Source organism: Cheilinus undulatus, linkage group 10 (genome assembly GCF_018320785.1).
Source record: "Cheilinus undulatus linkage group 10, ASM1832078v1, whole genome shotgun sequence".
In the NCBI taxonomy this organism is placed as follows: Eukaryota; Metazoa; Chordata; class Actinopteri; order Labriformes; family Labridae; genus Cheilinus; species Cheilinus undulatus.
Genome location: NC_054874.1, coordinates 44427570 through 44436445, shown reverse-complemented (window position 1 = coordinate 44436445; position 8876 = coordinate 44427570).

Sequence of the window (8876 nt, the reverse complement as noted above, 5' to 3'; positions counted from 1 at the left end):
GTTTTTGGACAGTTTTGCATGACTCATATCCAACCTCTGACTTTCAGGTCTGTGAAGAAACCCAACATAATCCAGTATCTTTGCTATTAGTCCTGCAGACAGTAGATAAAAACTATAATCCATGTTACCCGGTAAGAGATAATATGTTGGGAGTTATAAATAAAGCTTGGTTGACTTAAGTGTATTTATACCCTGATAAATACCAGTAAACTTGGTTCTGATTAATAGATCCCCTGTGACATTGATATTTCCTGTTTACAAACCAAAAGCCAGTCAAAACCAAGTCAAACCATGATAAATATCAGCCTCAGGAAACACCAGTGATTTAATCAGCTTCACGGAGAGGCAGGCTGGAGCCAGGTGTCAGACCACGACCAGAGCCCCCCTCCAGCTTAATCTGAACCTTCAAAGAAATCCAATTAAACAGCAGCGCTAAAGAGACAAACACTTGTAGGGCATCTTTTGTGTAACATTGCTTCTGTAACAAGAAAGAATAAGGAATTTTCGCACCATGACACCTGGGGAAATAAGGCCTTTCTGCTGCAGCGATTATAAAAGTCAGCGCTTGCTTTTGTGTAGTAGAAAATGGAATCTGCGCTCCCACAAAGACTCTTTGTTTATCTGCTGAGGTTGTTTGCCGGGGGTCACAGTGCCATCTTTCTCTTGAGGCGGCAGAATGGGAAAGATAAGACCACTGTAGTACCCACAATTGAACAGTAACACAAAAGAACCTGGGCTGGGATGACTGTATCTGAGATACCAAACCTCTTGTTACAGCCTGCTGGTCTAAAAAGAAGAGATTGTAAGCTTTTAAAATCTTTGTTGTTATCAACTGACACACTTCTCCTGCAGACACATGCCCATTAGACAGTATAAAGTAGGAGCTGGTTTATCCAAAATGAAACATTCATCTTTGTATTGTTTCAGATAGGTCAGTTTTTGTGGTTCCTTTTTGTCTCTGGCAAAGTCAGTTCCTTAGAGCCTTGCCTTGACAATGCATGGCTCACAATGTAGGTGCAAAGACAGATGTAGAGAACTAAAAGACTGGATTTAGTGGTTTGATTCTAAATAGATGTGTTTCGAGCATCGCCTGAATCAAACACACTAAAAAGTCTGCTTTAAGGTCATAGATCTTCTTGCTGATTCACCTGTAGCACTGGTTTTCAATGAGTGGGTCAGGAGCCAAAAGTGGGTTGCAGAGCCATTTTCACAGGGTTGCGAATGCATGTCTGGAAAAAAGGTGCACAGAAAGTGTGAAACTGTTACAACATGCTTGTTTTGGGCCTTAGGCCTAGGTGATATAGTCTTAATAGCATATTACTGCAGTTTTTTTTGGGGGGGGGTTTGCATGGCGACGATGGGGTTAGCACTAGGGCTGAACGATTTGGGATAATAACCTAATTATTTTCCCCAATATTGCGATTTAATATGCCATTATTCCTTAAGATCCTTATCTTGTGTGTTTTCCAACAAAAAACAAGCAATAAACCATTCTGTATTAAAACCAACACAATATTAGATAGAACTAGGGCTGAACAATTTTAATAAAATATCTAACTGTAATGAATTTGACTTGTATTGCAAATTGGATATGAAATATTGTATTGAAGGAAATTATCATTTTTATGTCATCCTCATATTTAAGAAAAAAAGTACAAAAATGAAGAAAGTAGGGTTATTTGTAGACTATTCTTAAGAATGGGTCTTGAATAATTGCATGATATGTAATGCATAACATCTCTGCTGCAAAAAAATGTCCTAAACCGGTAATTTGACTCAAATTTCCGGTTAAAGAAATATTGGAACTTCTGCAATTTGAAAATTGCAGTAGGACACATTGCAATTTAATCTAGTTTTCAACTAATTGCCTAGCCCTAGTTAGTGCTGTTGCAAACCTTGCCGTGAGAACTGTGGAGAGTTTGCATGTGCCTCCCGTGCATGCATGGGTTCTCTCCCACCATGGAGAGCCGTTGGTTAAGTTAATTGGTGACCCTTAATTTGGCTGTAGGTGTGAGTGTGCCTGGTCTCTTTATGTCAGCCCTGTGACTGACAGGCCACCTGTCCAGGGTGTACCCTGCCTCTCGCCCAATGCTGGGTTAGGATGGATGCATGTCTTTTTTTCTTTCCATTCATGGCAACGGTATTATATCACTGAATACAAAAAAAGCAATAATTTTGGGGCATTTTGGAATGGTTACAGAAACCATTCTTGTAATTATTTTTTAAAAATTTATGCAGGAAATTTGCAAACAAACACTTTGATATCAAACTTGCATTATTTGTATCAGACTTTTCCATTTTAGTTGGACACAAGCTATGTGATCTGTATGCTTAGGTTTCATAGGGACTGTTAGTGCTAAGGTTCTGTGTCTTTTCTTTTCCCACTTCCCAATTATAACCCTTCACAGAGCTCTTTGGCAGCTCAGCAAATGGAGCATATCTGTTCTTACCTTCCTTCCGACACTCTCCAAGCTCGTATGGTACATGGCAGTTCATGTTATAATTTGATAAAGTTCTCACCGAGTCTACCTTCACCTTTCAGAGTCTATTTTAAGGTCTAATTTAAGGCTTTTTGCCTTGTCTGCTGTGAGTACTGTGCTCGTTTCAGTCTCCTTTAGTTTATGACTCTCTGGCATAATAAGAAGTCTTATCTGCACCTTGCAGTTATTTCACCGTGTTTAATGAAAGTGCACATTGTCACTATAAGGCAGCTCTAACTTTGTTTTTCAGTAAACAAGAGGTACAATATTTTGGCCCAAGCCTAAGGAGTAAGCTAAGGTTCCTATCTGTTACCACAAGTATGCTGCAGCTCTGTGAGCAGCAACTATTTGAGTCTTGACACCCATATCATTTCCATTTCATCTGTTCTCTGATTTCTGGGTCAGAAAATCCACCTCATATCCCCAGAAAATCCTCTGATGTATCAGTGAAAGTCATCTCTTCCACCTTTTTCTGTTGGTTCCTGCCAGAGCTAAACATCCATATGGTGTCACAGATAAGCAGCACACGAAATGTAAAAAAAAGAGAGAGAGAATCCCACTGTCCCATTTTAATCTCCAACCGGAAACGTTATGTCTCATTATGATCAGACTGTCCTAGTTCTTAATAAGGTATCTTTCTTTCATGCCTCAGAAGTAGCAATATCAAGCAACTTTTGTTTGAGATTGTGACTAAACTTCTGCTGAGCCGTTAATGATTTTTTTTTTCAATCAGCTGTGCTGTGCATAAAGAAGAAGGAACTCTTCCCCTCTTTAAACTTTGGAAATACTCATTATTCAGGAAGCTCTGATTAGGTTTTTTATATCTGCTGATAAAAATGATTTATGGATGAGATTGTCCCATAACAGGGATAGTCATCTTAGGCAGTGCAATTGTTTGAAAGTCACTCTGCAGTTCTTTAAAGCACTCATTTAGCTTCAGTAACTATTAAAGTCACTAAAGTCTGCTGTGAATACGTCTCATTTTATTATAAAGACCCCTGTGTCTAGAAGGTCCAGTCCCTGGTTAATCAATATTCCTGGCTACCATTACACCATGAAGACAAAAAAACACTCAGAGAAAAGGTTAAGTTTAAATCAGGGGATGGATACAAAAACATTTCAAAGGCACTGAACATACTCCAGAGTTCAGTTAAAGCCATCATTTATGAATGGAAGCAAAATGGCAGTGACCATGCAAGGAGACTAGTGAGAGAAGCCACCAGGACACTAATGACTAACTTTTGATAAATTGTGTCACTTCTTGTCTTGTACGACAGCACTGGAAGGCATTTTAATGATCACATGCAGAAAAAAACTGTCACGCAGCCACCATTCTTTACTACAGCAGTGGGTCCTTTGGTTCTTCTTTGCTGCACGAAAAACAGTAGCCCATTTCCAGCAGCAAAGAAGAATTGATTTCCGGTTTATAGCTCTAACATTTAGCATGGCTAAACAAAGCAAAATATAAAGGTAACCCAAACGGTATCGGAGCGGTGCATAAACTCGTGTACTCGCTGACACCAATATCTGCATTTTAAGAAGTACCGGACATATGTCGGATTGTTACGGCCACAGCCGCATCCCCCCCTTTGTGTAACTAATTACTTCTGTGGAGTGTCTGTGCATGTGTGTGTGAGTGGCTTGGGTGCTCTCTAGGCTGATTCCTGACACCTGTGCTGCTGGTGAAGGTGATCGGTGAGCAGCTGCAGCAGAACCAATCAGCCAATGAGAAGCAACACCAATCAGCCCAACCCTCATAAAAGTGTGGACTGCCAGCAGTTGATGCGCAGCTTCACCTTAGTTTTGAGCTCGCCACTGTGCCTCTTTGTGTTTGATTTGTTTTAGTGTTTTGAACTTCTGTTAAGATTCTGTTTGAGGCACTCGTTTGATGCACTGGGCCAGGTTGTAGTTTAGTTAGGCACACACTCACATGTAGGTTTTGTTATTTGTTTAGTCACACTAGGTTTAGGGGTGCTGTTCTGTTGTTGTTAGATTTGGTTAGTTAGTGTAGTTAGTTAGTTATGTACAGTTTGTATCACCAGTTAGTTAGTTTTAAAACACTAGTTAGACACTGTTTTATTTGGTTATTAGTTGAACAGCACTCATCGGTCCTTTCATTTTGCCTCACTTTTGTTAAGCACAGTTTTACTTTTGTAATAAATACCTTTAAATTACCAACTACATCTGGTTTTATGTTACTTCCTTTACCCACAACGAGCTGGTCGTAACACGGATACTGGTATTGGAATCAGAACAACCCCAATAGCCTTTAAAGTGTATTAGCAGCAGTAGTGCCTTCTGCTTTCACATCCAGATGCTTTTTAAAAACAATACAGAGAAGCTGAGGAGAGAGGGAAGAAGGTATCAGGTCTTCTATGCAAATTTTCTTTGTGTTTTTCTTTTTCCTGCTTCTTCCTCTGCTCCGTTAGTTGTTTAACGGTGGTAGAAAACAGTTCCTCCCACCCAGAGCCATGTGTGGCTGCCTTTTTTTTTTCATTCAGGTGTATTCTAACTTTGCAAAGCAGATGGATACACGTTTCCGTGTTTCTCGCTGGCGAATCCATCTTGCAAAGCTCCCGTCTGAAACGTGTGGGCCTGGTTAGAACAGTAACATGACCAATCAGCGATGAGGGGCAGTACTTTTCAGGTGCGGTGGAGTCGTGACGTAAGCAAGCAGCAACAAGAGACCGGTGCAATTAGGGCAGAAGAGCTTAGCGTGGATGCTGCTAAAGTGCCAGTTTTATCAGAACTTGACGACATTTCTTTGTTAAAAGCAGAACAAAGAACAGCAGTGAGTTGGTTTCTTTTTAAAAAAGACAAAAGTCGTGTTCTAACTTGTCTACAGTCACCATGGTTTGCATTATTGCTTGGTACCTGCGCACACGCACCCTGGTCGTGGCTACATCACGTGTTTTGTTGCTCTGATTGGCCCGTAAAGATGTGAAAGACAGAATGTTCATCCAATCACACTTAGAGTTTTTTTTTAAAGCCTCTGCCCTTTCCCAAACGCTTAGTATTGAAGGTTTTCCAGATGGATGTGTGAAACACCAGGTTAGACGTCAAGGTTAGACGTATTTGTCTTCTGACAGTATGTATCAGACTGTGACAAATATATATACTGATCAAATGGCACATACTTGCTCATTATTACGGTATGCATATTTAAAAGAATACTTGAATGTCCAATTTCAGTGAGGAAACCTCAGCCAATTTAAGGTGTGTTGCTATGTGACAGTCCATTACTCTGAGCAGGTGTGTCTTTTAGCCCTGTGTAGATGTGTGTAGATGTGTTTAACTAAGTAAAAAATTGAATTTCCACAAAGGGAATTAATAAGGTAATTCGTCTTCTTCTTCTTTGGTCAACCATTTAAGGCAGAGCCAGGGAATAAGAGCACTTAAAGCAATGCTGGACCTGCATTTAAAGCACACATATCTATCATAATATAATGCATTGGCAAGGATCTGAAATTAAACAACCTCCTCTTTAAGCCACTGACTTCAAATAAATATCATGAGTTGCCTCGTGCTTCTCGCACAAAAGCCAGCATTTCAATTTCAAAGCAGCCCATTTGCTTGAAGCAGCACAGGGCCTCTCTGCATAAATCTTGGCCCATCTCTTGACTGTGGAACAAATGAGTGTCTTAAATTAAATTTGAGACAATTAGGCTGCCTGCAACATGTAATTGGTTTTCTGGATGGATCAGCCGGTCACAACTCAGGCCTGGATGAGAGGAGATGTGGGTGGATTCAAAGATGCATCAAGGGGAGCAGTCCCAGATGTTTCATCAAACAGTTTAGTAATAAGATATCACAGAGCTCCCATTGGGAACCGCTGCAGTTACTATCTCACACTTGCATTTCCATATTCTTTTACTACATGGCAAATTATTTGATAGCCACAAGGAGCTTTACACAACTCTCTGTCACGGCCGCCTCAGAGTCAAAATTCAGATGTCAGGCTCAGAGCATTACCCTCTGTTATCAAATTTCCATAGATGACTGCAGTTCAATTTTGCAGCTCAGCAGAGCTTAATCCAAAAGGAGCACTTCCTGGGAAGAAGTAAGGCTGCAGATTTAAACCAGCAGAACGTGCTGCAATATTTAGTGCGATGTGTTAGAAAGTAACAAGACCATGCTGACGAATAAATTCACACCAAGCCTGTGCAGCTACAAATAGGCCTGTTTATGAACGGATCACGTACAGTGCAGTTTAGGAGAGGCAGGAACCCATGGCAGAGAGAGAGAGGACTAATAAACAAGCCAGGGGAAATAAGGAGGGGAATAGTTTCATCTTTCTGCAGGTTTTACCATATATGCTCACAAACCAGCAGGTTTGATCAGGTGAAGTCCCAATCCAGAAGTGTTTCTTGATTGAGGGTTATTAAAGCAAAGTGATTGAGCTTGTGGCCGATATTTGTATATTTTCCATGAATATATCCACTTCAGTGTCAGGCCAAAAAAACAGCACTCTAACTTCCAATTTCCACATACAGTGAACGCGCCGTGAACCGCAGGCGAATCGTACTGCACATCGCTCCCTCTCTAGTCTATCAGAGCATTTCCACAGCCGGCGCTCCAGACTGGCAGTGGCGCATGCCTGGACTGATGCTTCGCTCTTCTTTGTTTGAGATACGCTGCAGGTCTATTTCCATCACCGGCCACTGCGTAAATATCCATCTATCAGAAAGCTCCAGAAGAGGAAGTCACAAGCATAGAATATCCGGTTCTTTCAAAATACAACACAATGCATGGACTCCCAATCATAAATCATCACTATATCAACATTATGTCTCATCCTGCAGTGAGAGCAAAGGGTTACTGAGAGGCCAGTGGGTCACAGAGCTACAATGGCACCACTGACAAGGAAAAGTTACCTTTTGGGGATATTTAGCATAAAACTAAAGATCCTTCAAGCACACATTAACCTTTAACTTCCTTTATTTATTCACCCAATGGTGGAAGCAATAATTTCATGGACTTATACCAGAAAGGATGATAAATTAGGCCCCAAAGGTAAAATAGCCTGCTGTTGACATACTATTCCTGCGTGAACTCGCAGTTCTCCTGTGATCTCTTCCTGCTGATCAGGGCCGCATGCCGCGACACACTTTCAGTGGGCGAGGTTGCTCTCTTCAGTTGAAGCAAATCCACGGCACTTAGGTGCATGGTACAGTCGTCCTATGTGGAAATTGCAGGTAAAGATGATTGATTTTTACTCCTCACGTGTTTTCCCTACCAGGCTTAGCTCCAGGCACCAAGGGTGGTCCCCGCAGAAACCGCTACTGAGACTACAGGGTTAAACATTGATGCCCTCTCACTGCTACCAGGTCTAATGCTTCCCGGTCCCCACTGCTAGCATTTAGCTGTCTCTACAACAATGAACTAGTTTTAGAGTCAGTTCTAAGTGTGCAGCATGCAGTTGAAGGCAAACTTTTATGAGGGGGACATAAAAATATCTTGTGTAGTACAGCATTGCTAAAAGGGATATTTCGGGATTTTTGAAGTTGGTACTTATGAGGTGCTTGGTTGTAGTGGTGGCATTAGCCTCCAGTGATTTCTGTGAAAGTAGCTCCTGTGGTTTTACGAGAGAGATCTGGCGCATAGTGGTTGTGGGTGGGATAGTTTTATCTGCGTAGTTTAATGAGTTTTACATAAAAAGAGGCCAAGAAAATATGTTGGCTCATCTGCTGTGTCGAAAACATACAAAAGCATTCATTTCTTATTTCAACACAGCACACAGGCAAGCAAACTTATTTTCCTGGCCAATTTTTACATAAAATTTGTTAAACTACGCGGATCAAATGATCCCATCTACAGCAACTATGTGCCAGATCTCTCTGAGCTCGTAATAACCACAGGAGCAACTTTCAAAGAAATCACTGGAGGCTAATGCCACTACTGCAGCCAAGCACCTCATAAGAAAGCCCTGCAAACCTACCTGGCCCTATAAGAAAACGTAATTCCCCCCCTAAATAATAACTGATTGTTCAACTCCTGACAGCAACAACTGCAAGAAGCGTTTGCTTTAACTGGCAATGAGTCTTTAACATCACTGTGGAGGTATTTTTGCCCACTCTTCTTTGCTGATTTGTTTTATTTCAGCATCTAAATTTGATTAAAGTCCAGATTTTGACAAGGCCGCTCCAAAACCTTCATTTTCTATTCTATTCTAATGTGGACTTGCTGGTGTGTTTGATCACTGTTCTGTTGCATAGCCCAGTGAGTTTGAGGCTATGAACTGATGGCTGGAAATTCTCCATCAGAATTTTCTGGTAGAGAGCAGAATTCATGGTTCCATCAGTCACAGCAAGTGGTCCAGGTCTTGAAGCAGCAAAGCAGCTCCAGACCATCAAATTACCACCATGATGCTCTTTTTGTGAAATGGTGTGCTAGTTT